Here is a 19,600-nt window from a genome sequence, read left to right on the forward strand (position 1 = left end):
ATATGGAAGATCTAATGCTAAGTGAAGCAAGCCAGATTATGTAAGAGAGTCATTGTATGTCTTTACTCAATATATATCAACATATTTCTATGGTGGAAACTCAAAGATCAAAGATATAAAATCGAGGAGAGCAATTGTGGATACTAGAGGCAGTATGGGAGGAGGGTTGGAAATGGAGGAGGTTCAGGAGGAAGAGAATCAAGGGAAAAGAAAAACAAAACACTTAATAGACATAAAAATGTAAAATTATTTGTTGATGACAATGTGTATGGTAATATCTGACTAGACTAATATATAGTGTATTTTTCCTGACTAGACTAATATACAGTGTATTTTTGCTGGGAAAATTCATTTTGTATATTTCAAAGATTTACAGTGATTAAATGTGAATAAAACAAGAAAATTAAAAAAAAATAACCAGAAGGGACATTTTCTCTGGGAAAATTTGGGAAATATTGGAAGTCTATTTTGAACATAAATAGGCATCCCATCCCCTATCCCATTTCTAACTTCATATGCATTCCATCACTTAGCTTGTAAAATGAATTTACCCAATGTAAATACACTTCACACCAGTCCAGTTGAGTATACAAAACACATTATCATCAACAGATGTGTCTGTGGACTCCAGATTGGTTCCTTGGGACTTTAAGATGAATTTGCACCTCCCCCAGCCCACCTGTAAACCAGTTCCAGCCAGCCAGCAGTTCCGGACACCAGGCTGCCTGCAGCAGCAGGCCCTTACTCCCAGGATCATCGCACATCCCCACCCCTACTCGTCTCTGGACTTCAGGTTGGTTCCTTGGAACTTTAAGATGAACTTGCACCTCCCCCACCCTACCTGCAAACCGGTTCGAGCCAGCCAGCGGCTGCATGCCCTAAAGCCAGGGACTGGCGCAGATCCCCACCCCTACTCTTCTCTGGACTTCAGGTTGGTTCCTTGGGACTTTAAGATGAACTCACACCTCCCCCACCCCACCCACAAACCAGTTCGAACCAGCCAGCAGTCCAGGAGGAGGCCAGACTGCCTGCAGCTGCAGGCCCTTACACCCGGGTCCATCGCGCATCCCCACCCCTACTCACCTCTTGACTTCAGGTTGGTTCCTTGGTATTTTAAGACAAACTCCCACCACCCCACCTGCAAACCAGTTCAAGTCAGCCAGCAGGTCCAAACACCAGGCTGCCTGCGGCTGCAGGCCCTTATGCCCAGGACCATCATGCATCCCCACCCCTACTCATCTCTGGACTTCAGGTTGGCTCCTTCGGACTTTAAGATGAACTCGCAACCCCCACACCCTACCTGCAAACCAGTTTGAGCTAGCCAGCAGTTCCAAACACCAGACTGCCTTAAGCTGTAGGCCTTTACTCCCAGGACCATAGTACATACCCACCCCTACTCATCTCTGAACTTCAATTTGGTTCCTGGAGATACTAAGATAAACTGGCATCCTCCCAATCCACCTTCAAACCAGTTCAAGCAGGCCAGCAGTCCCAGACACCAGGCTGCCTGTGGCTGCAGGCCCTTATGCCCAGGACCATCGTGCATCTTCACCGCTACTCATCTCTGGACTTCAGGTTGGTTCCTTGAGACTTTAAGATGAACTCGCATCCTCCCCATCCCACCTGCAAACCAGTTTGAGCCAGCCAGCAATCCTGGAAACCAGGCTGCCTGCGGCTTCAGGTCCTTATGCCCGGGATCCATTGCTCATCCTCTGTCTCTTCCTTATTTGCCATTGGACTCCCTGAATTTTAGTGTTTTCAATAGTGCTCAGCATGCGTTGCACACTGCATGATTTATTTTTTCTTTTTCTTTGCTCTTGAGGTGTTGCTTATTAGGCCAGTTGGAGGTTCAGCACTCCTTAGAAACAGGGAGGACCTTGGGTCACCTAGGACCAGTGACAACAATACATGGTAGTGGTGAGCAACAGGTAGGCCAACCATAAGAGAAATCATCAATTTTCTAATCCTTTACACCTCTTAATACTCAAAGATACCTTAAATAAGTTAGGAAGTGGCACATAGGACTCCTGATGACTAGGAACAATCGGCAGAGGCTCAAGAAGTATGAGCAACCAACAAAAGGCCTCTCCCCAAGGGAAACCATCAAGCCTACACCACCTGCAGTCAATACAATGGATGTAGTGGACATGTCTAATAAGGAGTTCAGAATATTTGTAGTGACCAAACTAACTGAGATGGAAGAGAAAAGAGACAAAGAGCTCCAGGAGATGAGGAATTCCTTTCACGACTTGAAAGAAGAAATAGATACCTTAAACAAGAACCAGCTGGAACTTCTAGGGTTGAAGAATGTGATACAGGAAATAAAAACCACCCTTGAAAGTATTAAAAGTAGGTTAGATCAGGCAGAAGATTGAAAGCCAATGTAGAAGACAAAATATCAGATCTAGAAAAAAAGCATCAAAAAATTGAGAAAACAACCATGAAGAAGAATAATGTATGAGGAATATTGGATACCATCAAGCGCCCCAACATCCAGATAATTGGTATCCCAGAAGAGGAAGAAATTAATAAGGGCCTAGATAATTTATGTAATGAAATCGAGAAAAAACTTTCCAAACCTAGAAAGGCATTGAAATATCCAGACCCAAAAAACACATAGGACCCCGAGTAGAATCAACCCAAGAAGATCCTCTACAAGGAACATCACAGCCAGACTGGCAAAAACAACATAAAAAGACAAGATACTAAAGTTGGCAAGAGGAAAACATCAAGTTACTTACAAAAGTCACCCCATCAGGCTAACATTGGATCTCTCAGAAGAAACAATGCAGGCAAGGAAAGAATGGGGAAATATAGTCAAAGTGTTGAATGAGAAACATTTTCAACCAAGAATACTATACCTGGCTATAATACTATACGAGGCAAGATTATCTTTTCTTTTTTTTGGAGATGTTTTTTGCTATAGGGCACGTGCGCTCTCCAGACAGACAGAGAGAGATGTAGAGACAGAAAGCGAGAAGTCACCCCCCAGGGGGTATGGTCACGCCACAATCCCTTCTCCTCCATTCTCCTCTCGGGATCTTGGGCACACTGCACATGCGCCCGGTGTGCGTTTTAAGCCACCGGGTCCGGGACGTGAACCGCGGTCGCCTACGTGGGAGTCCAGCAACATAGCCATTACGCTAACTGCTGGTTCCCCCCCTTTTTTTTTCTTTGAGAGGCTTTTGATATCTATAGAACTTTCCACCCTATGTCCACAACATATACATTTTTCTCACCCCAGCATGGAACCTTTTCAAAGATTGATCATATGTTAGGACACAAATCAAGCCTTTACAGATTAAAAAGCATAGAAACTATATCCAGCATCTTCTCCAACCATGATAGAATTAAACCCAAGATTAATTTCAAGAAACAACCCCCAAAATACACAAGCACATGGAAACTGAACAACTTACTTCTGAAAGACTTTTTCACTACTGAAGAAATTAAGTCTGAAATAAAAAAAAATTATGGAAACAAATGATAATGAGTACACAAGTGTCCATAATCTATGGGACATGGCAAAAGCAGTCATAAGAGGGAAATTCATAGCAATAAGTTTGCATAAGAAAAGGATGGAAAGATGGCAAATAGATTACCTAGGAGCAAGCCTTAGGGAATTGGAAAAACAACAACAAACAAACCCAAAAACACCAGGTGAAAAGAAATAATAAAGGTTCAAGCAGAAATAAATGAAACAGAAAATAAACGAACCATCCACAAAAGAAATGAAAGCAAAAGCTGTTTCTTTGAAAAGATTAACAAGATCGACACACCATTGGCTAGACTGATCAAAAGGAAGAAAGAGGGACCAGCAGTTAGCTTAATGTCTATGACGCTGGATGCCCATGTAGTTGACTGCAGTTTGTGTCCTGGACCCGGTGGCTTAAAACTCATGCCAGGCACGTGTGCGTGCATGTCCAAGATCCCGAGAGGAGAATGGAGGAGAAGGGATTGTGGCATGGCTATCCCCCTGGGGTGGGGGGGGAGTGTGATTTCTCACTTTCTGTCTCTCTGTCTCTCTCTGTCTGTCTGGCTAGCGCATGCGCCCTATAGCAAAAACCCCTCAAAAAAAAAAAGGAAGAAACCAGATAAATCAAATAAGTGATGAAACAGGCAATATTACAACAGACATAGTAGAAATACAAAATATTAGCAGATACAATAAGCACTATATGCCAACAAACAAGATAACTTGGAGGAGATGGACAAATTCCTGGATGCATATAATCTACCAAGATTGAATCAGGAGGACATAGAGAACCTGAATAGACCATAAGAAGCAAGGAGATTGAATCAGTAAGAAATAACTTTTTTTTTGAGAGATTTTCGCCATAGGGCGCATGCGCTCACCAGACAGACAGAGAGAGACATAGAGACAAAGCGGGAAATCACCCCCCAGGGGGAATGGTCATGCTGCATTCCCTTCTCCATTCTCCTCTCGGGATCTTGGGAAAGCACGCACACGTGCCCAGCGTGAGTTCTAAGCCACCGGGTCTGGGACTTGAACCGCTGTCGACTACGTGGGAGTCAAGCGACATAGCCATTACGCTAACTGCTGGTTCCCATAAATAACTTCTTGACAAAGAAAAGCCTAAGTCTAGATGGCTTCACTTCTGAATTCTACAAAAATTTTAAGAGTTAACCCTTATCCTACTAAAATTATTTAGAAAGATTCAAAAGGAAGGAAACCTTTCCAATTCATTTCATGAAGCCTCCATCCTCATTCCTAAAACAGATAAGGACATGCAAAAAGGAAAACAGATAAATATAATTGATGAATACAGATGCAAAAAATTTCAACAAGATACTCGCTAATAGTATTCAACAACATATAAGGAAGATTATTCATCACGATCAGGTATTCAAGGGTGGTTTGACATTTGCAAGATCATAATTGTAATACACCATATTAACAAAAAGAAAGATAAAAACCATATGATAATTTCAGTTGATGCGGAGAAAGCATTTGATAAAATGCAACATCCTTGTATAATTAAGACACTCAGTAAGATTGATATAGAAGGGTCATTTCTCAACACAATAAAAGCCATGTATAAAAAATCTACAGCTAACATTATACTGAATGAGTTTTTTTCTGCTAAAAATGGGTACTAGGCAAGGCTGCCCACTTTCACCACTGCTCTTTAATGTAGTACTGGAAGTCTTAGCTAATGCAATCAGAGAAGGGAACAATATAAAGGCGTTTGAATAGAGAAGGAGTTGAAAATATCTTTAATTGCAGATGACATGATGGTATATGTAGAAGACCCAAAGGTCTCCATGAAAAAACTTCTTTAATAACTGAATACATTAAAGTGGCAGGATACAAAATCAACATCCAAACATCTATAGCATTTCTATATATAAACAACAGGTTGAATGAAGTAGAGCTGAAGAAAGGAATCCCTTTCACCATAGCCCCAAGATGCGTAAGATACCTAGGGATAAACCTAACTAAGAAAGTCAAAGACCTTTATAAAGAAAACTATGAAAATCTTTAAAAAGACATTGAAAGTGACACAAAAAAGTGGAAGAACATCCCATGTTCCTGGATTGGAAGAATAAACATAATCAAAATCGCAATTCTACCCAAATTAATCAACATGTTTAATGCAATTCCAATCAAAATACCAGAAATATTCTTCGCAGATCTCGAAAAGACAATAATAGAATTTATTTGGAATCATAAAAGACTTCGTATTGCAAAAGCAATCCTGCACAAGAAAAAATGGAGTAGGAGGCATATCATTCCCTGACCCCAAGATTTATTGTAAAGCTGTGATCATCAAAACAGCATGGTATTGGCACAAAAACAGATATATGGACCAATGAATAGAATAGAGACCCTAGAAATAACCCCCAAAGCTTATAGCCCCCTTACTTTTGACAAAGGATATCAGTCAATCTATCGGGAAAAGGAAAACCTCTTTCGTAAATGGTGCTGGAAAAACGGAGTATCCACCTGCAGAAAGATGAAATTGAACCCCCATCTTTCACCATTAACAAAAATCAACTCAAGATGGATCAATGATCTAAACCTAAGACCTCAAACAATAAAACTATGGGTGGAAAATGCTGGGGAAACTGAGCCATTGAAGAAGAGGATAGAGAAAGATAGCAAGAGAACAAATAGAGAGGCATGATATTAGTGAGACACAGATATGGTTTATTACCTGTTGATGATGTATAATATTCTCAACTGGATTGGTCTGAGTAGTATTTCATGATGGGTAAATACTGAAGTACTATTATGCAGTAGTGGACTGTGATTCTCCTGAAACAGCCAGTAAAATTTATGAGGATTGTGATGGCCTGGAATTTCAAGTAGTTGTTCTTTCGTAGACCTCAGATTTATACCAGATGATATTACTTTTGATGATGAGCCCAAAGATGTACCCTTGAAAGTAGATTTAACAACTATTTCACAGCTGCTGAAATGGGAACATCAATGGTAGAGAACACTTGGGATGAGACTGATCATGAAATAATTACAATGCTCAACAGGAAGTTTAAAAAGGAAGAGCTTTTGGACAAGGATTTTCAAGCCTACTTAGCTTCCTCTAGTGAAGTAGAAGAGATAGAAGAGCAGGAGCTACAAGATGATGATGGAGTCAGTATAGAAGATGGGAAAACAAGGAAAAGTCAGAAAATGATGAAGAGCACATTGCTAAATATAGGCAACTCTTGCAGGTTATTCAAGAAAAAGAAAAAAAGGCAAAGAAAATGATATGGAAATGGAAATTATGTGGGTTCCAGGTCTTAAAGAAAGTGCAGAAGAGATGGTCAAAAATAAATTGGAATGAAAGGATAAACTGACCCCTTGCCAACAATTTTTAGAGAAGAAGGAGAAAAAAGACTGAAAAAGAAACAGAAGGCTCTTGGTGAAGAGGCCAGTGAAGATGAACTTCCCTCTGATGTTGACTTGAGTGATCCATACTTTGCTGAAGAAGTTAAAAAAAATCGATATAAGGAAAAAAAAAACTCAAAATCTGTAAAAGGTGAAACAGTTCCAGAGGAAGAAACTGAAATAGAAAGACAAAAGGCTGAAATGGCTTTGCTTTTGATGGATGGAGGAGGAGGACAGCAAGCAACACTTCAATTACAACAAGATTGTGGAGCACCAGAATCTGAGCAAAAAGAGGAACAAGCAGCTTATGAAAAAGACAGAATTATTAGAAGATGACTTTGAGGTAAACGTTAATGATGCATGATTTCAGGCAATGTATACTTCCCATTTGTTCAATCTGGATCCCTCAGATCCTAATTTCAAGAAGACAAAAGCTATGGAAAAAATTCTTGAGGAGAAAGCTCGACAAAGAGGACAAAAATAGTAAGAACTTACTCAGGCAATAAAGAAAAAAGAAAGTGAGATTCAAAAAGAATCACAATAGAATTCCATTGATCCTGCCTTGTCAATGCTGATTAAATCTATAAAAAATAAAACAGAACAGTTTCAAGCAAGAAAAAAACAAAAAGTCAAATAACTGGGTATTATTGCTGTTTGGATTCAGACTGTGTTCCCCAGAAGTATACATAAACAGTAGAAGAAATATTTATTGGGAACAAAGCGACCTTTCAGAATATGAAATAAATCTTAGACTGACCATCATAACATTTTTCTCCATAAATATTTGTTGTACCTAATTGTGGGTAACTGACAGACATGTACCATAAATTTCCACAGAGTAATTATAATTAAGTCTAATTACCTAAATTACAGGATTTATAAAATTTTTATATTTTATGAGCTCAATTTCTGTTAGTAGAAAGTTACTCTAAATGAGCTTTTTATTTTTTTGAAGAGGATTTTTTTCTATAGGGCATGAGCGCTCTCAAGACAGACAGAGAGAGACAGAGAGACAGAAAGTGAGAAACTACCCCCCAGGGGGGGATGGCCACACTGCAATCCCTTCTCCTCCATTCTCCTCTCAGGATCTTAGGGTCGCATGCACATATGCCCGGCGTGAGTTTAAGCCACCCGGTCTGGGATGTGAACCATGGTCGACTACATGGGAGTCCAGCGACATAGCCATTACACTAACTGCTGGTCCCTAAATTAGCTTTTTAAAAAGACTGTTTATAATTCTATGTAAAAATAGAACACTCTCTACTCATAAATATGTTCATTAAAGACAGTGAAAATATTTTTATGCAATACATTAATTTTTGTGAAAGCAAGAGAAAGATTTCATAGCTATTGAAGTAATTTACTTCATTGCCCATAAAAAATAGGCAAGATATTTCTTTGTTATTTGGTCTTATTTACTACAGTTTGTTTATGAAATTAATTTGTAAATAAAATATAAAATATTTTTTAAAAAAGAAAAGAAAGTATTTAAAGCAGATTAGTCCATACAGAAAATTGAATCTTGGGTGCTGAAGCCAAAACCTCTGATGTGGAATAAACAAACAAACAAACAAAAAACTATGAAAATAACCCCCCAAAATGAGAATTCTATATGAGAAATAGTAGACAGTATTAAGTGCCCAAACATCTGGATAATCAGTATCCCAGAAGGTGACAAAAACAATAAGGGCATTGATAACCTATTCCGTGAATTCTTGGAAGAAAACTTTCCAAATATAGAGAGGCATTCAAATACCTAGATTCAAGAAATACAGAGGACTCAGGGACCAGCAGTTAGCATAATGGCTATGTCGCCGGACTCCCATGTAGTTGACTGCGGTTCAAGTCCAGGACCCGGCGGCTTAAACTCACGCCAGAAGCGTGTGCGTGCCAAGAGGAGAATGGAAGAGAAAGGATTGCAGTGTGGCCATCCCCCCTGAGGGCTGATTTCTTGCTTTCTGTCTCTCTGTCTCTGTCTTTCTGGCGAGTGCATGCGCCCTACAGCAAAAACCTCTCAAAAAAATAAAAAGAGAAAGAAGGAAGGAAGGAAGGGAGGAAGGAAGGAAGGAAGGAAGGAAGGAAGGAAGGAAGGAAGGAAGGAAAGAAAGAAAGAAAGAAAGAAAGAAAGAAAGAAAGAAAGAAAGAAAGAAAGCAAAGGACCCTTAATAGAATCAATCCAAGAAGATCTTCTCCAAGGCACATCATAGTCAGACTGGCCAAATCTACAGACAAAGACAAGATACTAAAATTGGCAAGAGAGAGACATCAGGTTACTTATAAAAGTTATCCCATCAGACTAACCTCAGACCTCCCATCAGAAACAATGTAAACAAGGAACGGATGGGAAAATATATTCAAAGTGTTGAGTGAAAAACAGTTTCCACCAAGAATACCTAGCAAGATTATCTTTGATATGGAAAGAAAGGATAAAAACATTCTCAGAAAAACAATACCTGAAAGAATTTGCCAATAACAGACCCACTCTTCAAGAAGTTCTGAAAGGAGTGCTTTATCAAGAAAACTAAAGACACATACAGAACAAAAGGCAACCAAGAAAATAACAAATTTAATGCTAAGACAAGAAATATTAATAATAATGTTCAATGTTAACTTCCAGGATTTAAACAGAAAGATTGGACCACAGTAACACTGCATATTCAACAGAAGAGATTTTGAACATAAGACTGAAATGGCAAAATAGAATTTGATGACTTTTGAGTAAAACATTACAGATCTTTTTTTACTATGCTTTGTTTTCCCAATTTAAACATTTTACTTTCTTTTGACTTGTTGATGGGTTTAGCAATTTGTTAAACTGCTTTTCTTGTTTTTTTTTTTCTTTAAATGGAAGCATAAAATTTTCTTTCTTTCTAGCCCCTCTTGAATTAGAAATAATTGGGAGTATTCTTATTTTGTGGCAGAAGGGTTATTTGCATATGTTCAATAATGCTTGTTGCATTGAATCAGAAATTATAAATCCTCATTATTGGACAGGGTTTTGACTGGAATGTCATATCTAAAGATCAATCAGAAAGCTATGGAACTAAGGTGGATCTCAAGTAAGCCAACAGAAGCTCTTCTAAAGATGGCCTGGCACCGTGAATAGTTCTGTCCAGCAGAGAGGATTAGAGAAGATATATGAAAGAATTTATAACAAATTAACCTGGACTTTTTCAGCCCATCATTGTAATCAGTAGAGATTGCAAAAAAGCAACCACACCAGAAGATTATCTTGAGAAAAACATTGTAGGAAGAAGACTGATTTTTGCCAACAGATGCTATATCACAGAATACTTGGTAGGCAGGCATGAATCAAGGTGGTTTATGTGTGAATAGTGTGCTGGGCATTTGCTTTTCAACAATTTTAGTATTTTGAACATTATCTTTAAAATCAATATTCTGGAATTTTGAAAGTTGTTTATTAACTGTCAAGAATTATGGAGTATGAGTAAAAATTTTGTGATATGTAAAGTAAATGTGGAAAAATGTAAAAAAATAAATAAATGGAAAATAAAAAAAAGAAATTGAATTCTTATGGGGCTTTGTGCAAAAATAATAGACCAAATTGAAATTAACCTTTTTTTTTTTTAAATAAGTTAGTTTAGACCACTCTTTAGTAAAAGGGGATGGAAAGAGAGAAAAATGTTTCAGAAGAAAATTACAGTGCACTTGTCACTAGATTTTAACTTTGTCCATACTTTAAGGTCTTTTGTGAATCAATAAAATGTGGAAAAACAGCTTTCAAGAAAAACATAATAATTACTAAATAATTAATAAAATTTTTTATTAATCAATACCCATAATGTAACAAATACCCATTAATCTAAGATACCAATCATAGTTGAAAGTATAACTGTCAAAGAGTAGGTACATATAATGATTGTTTTAAAAATGAATTTAAGAAGTCAGTCATTTTCAGTATTTTTTCTTCAATATATGAGAATATAGAGTCAATATATTTTTGGTTCAAAACCTTAAAATTGTGGTACAGTCTTATGATATAAACCTTAGATTTTATTCGGTACCTCTTCTGTTTTTTAAAGATTCCCAGGAATTTTTATCAGGCCTTATCAGAATAATATAGCACTTGGGGGAAAAGATGCAGCCTAGCAGTGCTGCACTGGAGGCCAAGATGGAGAAGACCTTCACAGCCACCATGTACTTCCCCTTGGTGCTGTGATAGATGGGGACAAATGTGACCCAGACACTGCAGAACACCAGCATGCTGAATGTGAGGAACTTGGCTTCATTGAATGTGTCAGGCAGGTTCCTGGCTAGGAAAGCCACAGTGAAACTCACCAGAGCCAAGTCCCAGTAGCGCAGGATGCAGTAGAAGACAAAGACTGAGCCCTTTTGCACATGATAAGGAGGTTTCTGGGTTTAGAATGTGAGTCTATGTTAATAAAAAGGGGAGATGTTCCCAGCCAGATTCCACAGATTTGGAACAGGGAGCAAATGGGAATGACGGAGCTGGAAGCCCCTGAGAGCAGGAAGCACCTCACTGTTCTTCCTGGCTTCATGACCTTGAATGCCAGAATCACAGTAATGGTTTTGGCCAAAACGGTGGAAATAGCCACAGTGAAGAGAAGGCCAAATGTGACTTGTTAGACAACACAAGTTGCTGCATTAGGATGGCTAATGAAGAGCAAGGAGCAGTGGAAGCATAGCAGGAGGGAGATGAGCAGAATAAAACTGAGAGCTTGATTGCTGGCCTTGACAATGGGAGTGTCTCAGTGCTTCACAAAGACCCCCAAGACTACAGCTGTGAGAACAAAACACAGATGTATGCAGGCCATTGCTGTTCCAAAAGCATCCTCAAAAGCCAGGAATGTCACAGGCTTGGAGAGGAAATGAGTTCTTTCACTCTTTGGGTACTCTCTCAAGCTGGGCACTGGAGACATTTCTTGCATCTGGTGTCAAAACAAAGATCTAGCAATTCAATTTTACAAATTGATTGTCATGTTGAAGAAAATGGTCAGCTTTATGTAATTTTGCACAAATAAAATCCCTGAGATAATACCAAGATATACCAAATTAAGAGTCTATGTTGATGACACTGGGAGAATTCTTTCAGTTTCAGGTGGCACCAAAGTGATTTAAAACTGGATCTCAGCATATGAGGATCTTGGTTGGCCCATCTTGTGGCTCTGAATCATACTATCAATGATGAAAATTTATACCAGATCTCTTCTCTACTCTCTCCTGAGTTTTCCTTATGATAAACTTCATATGTCCATGACTTATCATATTTATTCTTCACAACAGAAATGAAGTTTTCTTATTAATATTTAGAGAAAAATAACTTTATCTTGTTCTCCTGGAATATGCTTTTATCTCTATCCTAATTTCTATTGATTTTTTTCTTGTATATAAAATGTCACTTTGTGTACCTAGTTTTCTCATTGTACATTTTAATTTTTCTATCAATATTATCATAAACAGTCCTATGTAAATGTTGAAAACAGGGCTAATTTTTAAATTTTTTTGCCTTAGGGTTTGTGTACCTGACAGAGAGAAAGAGACAGACACAGTGAGAGAAAAAATGAGAAATCACCCTTCAGGGATTGTGGCCATGCTACAATCCCTTTTTATCCATTCTCTTCCTGGGATTGTGGGCATTCACGCACACCTGCCTAACATGAGTATCAAGGCACTGTGTTCAGGACTCGAACTGCAGTCGGACATGTGGGAATCCAGAAATAAAACCACTACAATAATTATTGGTTCCAGAAAAATGTTTTAACTTAAAACATTTAAATCCTGAATGGAACCTGTTTGCTCCTATATAGCTATTGTTTGAGAAATTGGTATTATAGTTATAAGGTAGAAGGATGGAGTTTTCTTTTTGAGGTATCCATGTATATACATCTAGAAGCACAGTTTGTAAGTCTTCTTTGAGAGGTAGTTAATAATTTTGCCTTTATACATTATGTGGTCTCTGTTGCAAATACTCACTTCTATTGTTATATAGCAGGAACACAGCTACAGAGATTATGGAAATTAACAGGCATGTCTGCAATTCAATTTTCTTTTACTTTGCAAAAATAGTTTGTGTGATGAATACTTTCTCAGGTATTTATTTACTTTTAGTAGTACTAAGGCAGTAATATTGGGCTGTCAAAAAAACTCATGATGCATTTTTCCATAGGGGAAAAAAAAACTAAAAATACATCATGACTCTCTCAACAACCCTATATCTTCTGAAATAATTACAGTGGGGGTCAGCAGCTGTCCTGGAAGTTAAGATCCTAGTGTGGGAGATGATGGGAGAAGAAGAGTCTGAGGAAAGACATTAATGAGAAAAAATAGAGAGACAAGACATTTATGGGACATAGAAATGGAGTATTATCTGTTGATGATAACATGTAGGGGATCCCTACCTGGACTGGTAAGAAATGTATTCATGTTGAATAGTTCACTTTAGAAGCTTAGTAATGTATAGTAATTGAATTTATAAAAGAAATTAAAATAATAAAAAAATCCGAGACTCCCAGATGACTTATTGCAGTTTGAATCTCGGACATGGTAACGTGCTTTCTCACTTTTCCTTTTTACTTCTTTATTCTCTCTCTGGCGAGTGTACACGACCTGTAGTGTACATACACCAGACTTCTGTCTCAAGAATGGGTTTAGCACCCACATGCATGTGTTTGTTTTCTTCTGGGTCCCCAACCCTTTCTTTCTCTATTAATTTTTTCTTTTTAAAAAATAATTATTTATTTAATTTTACTTATTATTTTTAAAATTTGCTCTAGGATATGTGTGTTCATCACACAGAGACAGAGAGAGACAGACAGAGAGAGAGAGAAACCTAGTGGCTAGATCTGAGACTTGAATCATGGTGGGAGTACAACACCTTACCAATTATGCCACCTATGGACCCTTACTATTCTTTAAAAAAAAAAAAATTTGCCAGGAGACACATTCACTCACTAGAGAAAAACACACACAGACAAGAAAGAACATGAGACATCACCATCTCTTTAAAATGTTCATGCCACAATCCCTTCTGCATCATTTTTTACTCTTATCATTATTTTGCGCCTGGTGTGGGATTGCTGGATCATATGGTAGTGCTATTTTTAGATTTTTGAGGAATCTCCAAATTGTTCTCCACAGTGGTTGGACCAATTTACATTCTCATCAGCAGTGTAAGAGACTTCACCCTTTCACCACACCCCCACCAGCACTTAATCATTTTTTGCTTTTTTAAAAAAATCGTAGTTATTCTGACTGGGGCTAGATGATATCTCATTGTTGTTTTGATCTGCATTTCCCTTACAATGAGGGATGCTGAACATTTTTTCATATGCTTTTTAGCTATTCCTAGGTCATCCTTAGAGAGTGTTTTTTTCAACTCATTCTCCCATCTTTTAATAGGATTGATCGTCTTTTTTTGGAATAGCTGCTTGAGTTCCTTGTGAATTCTGGTTATCAGTCTCCTATTTGACACATATTTACAAAAATATTTTCCCATTCTGAGGGTTTGTCAATTCACACTCATTACTGTGTCTTTTACCATGCAGAAACTTCTTAGTCTGTTGTAATCCCACTTGTCTCTTTTGGTGATGATCAAATGTGCTTTGGGGGTCTTATTTAAGAAATCTTTTTCCACTCCAATATCTCCCAGAGTTTCCCTAGTGTTTTCCAGGAGAGTTTTATAGTGTGAGGTCTTATATTTAGATCTTTATCCACCTTGACTTGATTTTTGTCAGAGGTGAGAGGTAGGGGTTCAGATTCTTCTTTCTGCAAGTGGAAATCCATTTTTTTCCAGCACAATTTGTTGAAGAGGTTTTCCTTTTCCCACTGGATTGACTGGTACCCCTTGTCAAAAATCAGTTGACCGTATGCTTGGGAATTTATTTTGGGGGACTCTATTTTGTTCCATTCGTCCATGTGTCTCTTTCTGTGCCAGTACAATGCTGTTTTGATGACCACAGCTTTGTAGTATATTTTTGGGTCAGGGAGTGAGATGCCACCCACTCCATTCTTGTGCAGAATTGCTTTGGCAATACAAGATCTTATATGGTTCTAGACAAACTTTATGATTGTCTTTTCTAGATCTGTGAAGAATGTGCCTAGTATTTTGATTGTCACTGCATTAAATATGCAGATTAATTTTGGTAGAATTGCCATTTTGATTATATTAATTATTCCAATCCAGGAACATGAGATATCCTTCCAATTTTTTCTGTCACTTTCGATTTCTTTTTTTATCTTCTTGTAGTTTTCCTTGTGGAGGTCTTTCACTTCTTTGTTTGCTTAGATTTATTCCTAAGTATCTTATACTTTTTGTGGCTATGGTAAATGGAATTACTTTATTCAGGTCTATCTCAGTCTGCCTGTTGTTCGTATATAGAAAAGCTATAAATTTCTGGATGTTAATTTTGTATCCTGCAACCTTACTGTATTCATGTATTACTTCCAGAAATTTTTTCATGGAAACCATTGGATCTTCCATGTATACAGTCATGTCATCTGCAAATAGAGCGAGTTTCACCTCTTCTTTTCCTATTTGAATACCTTTTATATTTCACTCTTCTGATTGCGTTGGCGAGGACTTTCACTACTATATTGAAAAGGAGTAGAAAAAGTGGGCATTCTTGTCTTATACCCGTTTTTAGTGGAAAAGCTTTCAGCTTTTCTCCATTGAGGATGATGTTCACTATTGGTTTTTCATAAATAGCTCTTATTATGTTGAGAAATGGCCCTTCTATACCGATTTTGCTGAGAGTCTTGGCCATGAAGGGATGTTGTATCTTTTTTTTTTTTTTGGAGAGATTTTCACTGTAGGGCGCGTGCACTCGCCAGACAGACTGAGAGAGACATAGAGACAGAAAGCGAGAAATCACCCCCCAGGGGGGATGGTCACGCCGCAATCCCTTCTCCTCCATTCTCCTCTCGGGATCTTGGGCACGCACGCACACGCGCCCGGCGTGAGATTTAAGCCACCGGGTCTGAGACGCGAACCGCGGTCGACTACGTGGGAGTCCAGCAACATAACCATTACGCTAACTGCTGGTTCCCAAGGGATGTTGTATCTTATCAAATGCTTTTTCTGCATCAATTGATATGACCATATGGTTTTTTATCTTTTTTCCTGTTAATATGGTGTATTTATGGTTTGGTGTATGTTCAACCAACCTTGTATTCCTGGAATAAAGCCTACCTAATCATGATGTATAATCTTTTTTATAAGTTGTTGTATAAGATTTGCTAATATCTTGTTGAGGATCTTTGCGTCTATATTCATCAGTGATATTGGTCTATAGTTTTCCTTCCTTGTGCTGTCTTTATCTGATTTAAAGATAAGGGTGATAGAGGCTTCATAGAATGAATTAGGGAGAGATTCACCCCTTTGGATCTTTAGAAATAACTTGAGCAGAATGGAGGTTAACTCTTCTTTGAAAGTTTTGTAGAAATCAGAGGCGAAATCATCAGGGCCAGGGCTTCTCTTTGTTGGGAAGTTATTTATTACTGATTCAATCTCCTGGCTTGTTACGGGCCTATTCAGACTTTCTATATCCTCCTGGCTCAATCTTGATAGATTATATGTGCCCATAAATTTGTCCATCTAATTGAGATGTCTTGTTTCTTGTATAAAGATATTCATAGTAACCTCTAATAATGTTTTGTATTTCTACTATGTCTGTTGTTTTACCTGCTTCATTGCAGATCTGATTCACCTGGTTCATTTCTCTCTTCTTTTTAATAAGTCTCATTAGTGGTGTATCAATTTTGTTTATTTTTTCAAAGATCCAGCTTTTACTTTCATTTATTTTCTGTATAGTTTATTTTCTATTTCATTTATTTCTGCTCGTATCTTTATTATTTACTTTCTCCTGGAGTTTTTTTGGATCTTTTTGCTGTTGCTTTTCCAATTCTGTGAGGCATGATGTTAGGTGATCCATTTGCCTTCTTCCCATGTTCCTCTTATGTGCACTAATGGCTATGAACTTCCCTCTTATGACTGCTTTAGTAGTGTCCCAAAGATTATGGAAACTCGTGCCTTGTCATCTTTGGCTTCCATGAATCTTTTGATTTCAGTCTTTATTTCTTCAGTAGTTGTGGAGCCATTCAGGAGTAGTTTATTTTGTTTCCATGTATCTGAGTATTTTTGAGGATTTCTCTTGCAATTAAACTCTAGTTTAATTTTATTATGATCAGAGAAGGTACTAGATATAGTTTCTGTGCCTTTGAATTTGTAGTGGCTTGCTTTGTTCCCTACGATGTGGTCAATCTTCGAAAAGGTTCTATGCGGCTGTGAGAAAAAAGTGTATCTTGTGGTTTTTGGATGGAAAGTTTTATAGATGTCTATTAAGTCCATTTGATCATGGTATCATTTAGATCCTTTATCTCTTTACCTATGTTTTGTCTAGATGATCTGTCCAAAGGGGATAGTGCAGTGTTGAGGTCTCCAATAATTAGTGTGTTGCAATCTATCTCGCCTTTTAGATCCAACAGTCTTTCCTTCACATATTTTGGTGCTCCTGTATTAGGCACATAGATATCGATATGTGTTATATTTTTTTAATCGATTGACACTTTTATTACAATATAGTGCCATTCTTTGTCTCTTCGAACAGTTTTTGTTTTAAAACTAATTATGTCAGACATTAGTATCATGACTCCAGCCCTTTTTTGGTTTCCATTTCATGGAAAAACTTTCTCCAACTCTTCACTTTCAGTCTATGTATGTCTTTATCCATGAAGTGGGTTTCCTGTTGGCAACAGATAGAGGGTTTCTGTTTTTTAATCCATTCAGCCAATCGTTGTCTCTTGATTAGAGAATTTAAGCCATTAACATTCAATGTTATTATCGATGTTATTGGACCTGTCCCAATGTTTAAGTTGGCCATTGTCTTAGTTGCCTTCTATTTCTTTTTTTCTGGCCATTACTTCTTTAGTTTTCTTGGGTCAGTACTTTCTTCAGGGTTTCTTGAAGAGCTGGTCTGGTGTTGGCAAATTCTTTCAGGTTTTGTTTGTCTGAAAAGATTTTAATATTTTTTTTCCCATATGAAGGATAATCTTGCAGGATATAATAATCTTGGTTGAAATTCTTTCTCTCTTAACACTTTCAACACGTCTTCCCATTCTTTTTTTGTTTGCATTGTTTCCGTTGAGAAATCCAGTCTTAACCTGATGGGGTGATCTTTGTAAGTCACTTGTAGGTTCTTTCTTGCCAGTTTTTGTATCTTATCTTTATCTCTGGTCTTTGCCAGTCTACCTAAGATGGGTCTTCAGGAAGATCTTCTTGGGTTGATTCTATTTGGGGTCCTTTGTATTTCTTGGGTCTGGATGTTTGAGTGCCTCCCTAGACTTGGGAAATTTTCTTCCAGGATTTCATGGAATAGATTTTCCATGCCCTTATTAGTCTCTTCATTTTCAGGGATACCAATTATTCAGATATTAGGGTGTCTAATGCAATCTGTTATTTCTTGTATGTTATTCTCATGGGTTTTTTTTTCCCCTTATTTTCTCTATCATTTTGGTGGTTTTCTCTAGGTCAGAGGTTTTATCTTCTACATCAGAGATTCGATCTTCAGCATGGTCTAATTGACTTTTAATACTTTTGAGAGAGTTTTTGATTTCCGGTATAACAAATTTCATCTCTAATAATTTCATCTGATTCTTTCTTAGTCTGTCCATTTCTTCTTTCATATCATGGAAGGACTTTCCAATCTTCTGTAGTTTATTGTCTCTTTTCTGTTGAAACTCATACAATTTTTTTACCATGAATGTTCTAAATTCTTTCTCAGACATTATGGTAATGTCTTCTCTTTTTTCAAGAAGTGGAATGGAGTCACTTGTTCTTTTGATGGAGACATATTTCCTGGCTTATTCAGACCTGAGGTTCTTCTACTTCTAGCCATTGGGAGATGTATTCACTTTGACATTTCTATTAAGAGAATGTTTCTTCTAATAGGAACAAGTGTGTTTCCCTTTTGCTGTGGACTGAAGACTTCCAAAGTCTCTTTTCTGTTGTATTTAGCAATGTCATCTGAGGAGAAGTAATCTGGCTGACAGAGATAGGGGTCTCTGGCTTGGGGTGCTGGGGTTGGAGCTGGGGTGGGGGCCCTGCCTCAGTGTCCCTTAGGCCAGGGGTCTGAAGATGGAAGTGGGGTTGCTGTAGAACTGAGAGCAGTCCTGGCTGAGAGAGATATGGGTCTCTGGCTTGGGGGTGCCTGACAGAGAGATACGGGTCTCTGGAGTGGGGGCCCTGCCTCAGTGTCCCTTAGGCCAGGGTTCTTAAGATGGAATTTGCATGATATTCTTATGGAAGAATTCAAACAATATTTATTCCTTATATATTGAAAAATGGAAGCATGAGTTTATAATTTTCCATATTTCATATTTGACAATACCACATTTTACTTTGATAATTGTTTGATTTTATATTTTGTATGACAACAAATTTTGAGGTGCCCAAGTGTGAAATTTATTAGAATGTTGAATCTTCAATCTTTAAACTATGTGTCTTTTTCTTCCTGCAGTATAATTCAAAGTGTGATATTCTGATATTAGTCAATTCTTTGTTCTTATTTGCACAGATATTTTAGCATGGTTGAAAAAGTTTAAAATATTTTCATAATAATTTATCTGTAATTATGTTGTGCTTATCATCTGGGTATAAAAAGTCAGATAAAAATTTAAGACACCCATAGGTAACCTTGATGATGACAACTCTTTCATTTCATGACTAATGTGGTCTAGTATGAGATCTAAGATTGATACTGTCTTAACTGG

At 37.7% G+C, this 19,600-nt stretch overlaps 1 pseudogene; it reads left to right on the forward strand.

Annotated features, from left to right (window-relative positions):
- Positions 1 to 1,525: 1,525 nt before the first annotated feature.
- LOC102468421 (ESF1 homolog pseudogene) lies at positions 1,526 to 7,838 on the forward strand (annotated as a pseudogene).
- Positions 7,839 to 19,600: the final 11,762 nt, after the last annotated feature.

The sequence above is a fragment of the Tupaia chinensis genome, unplaced genomic scaffold, assembly GCF_000334495.1.
Source record: "Tupaia chinensis unplaced genomic scaffold, TupChi_1.0 Scaffold142285_1, whole genome shotgun sequence".
Taxonomy (NCBI): domain Eukaryota; kingdom Metazoa; phylum Chordata; class Mammalia; order Scandentia; family Tupaiidae; genus Tupaia; species Tupaia belangeri.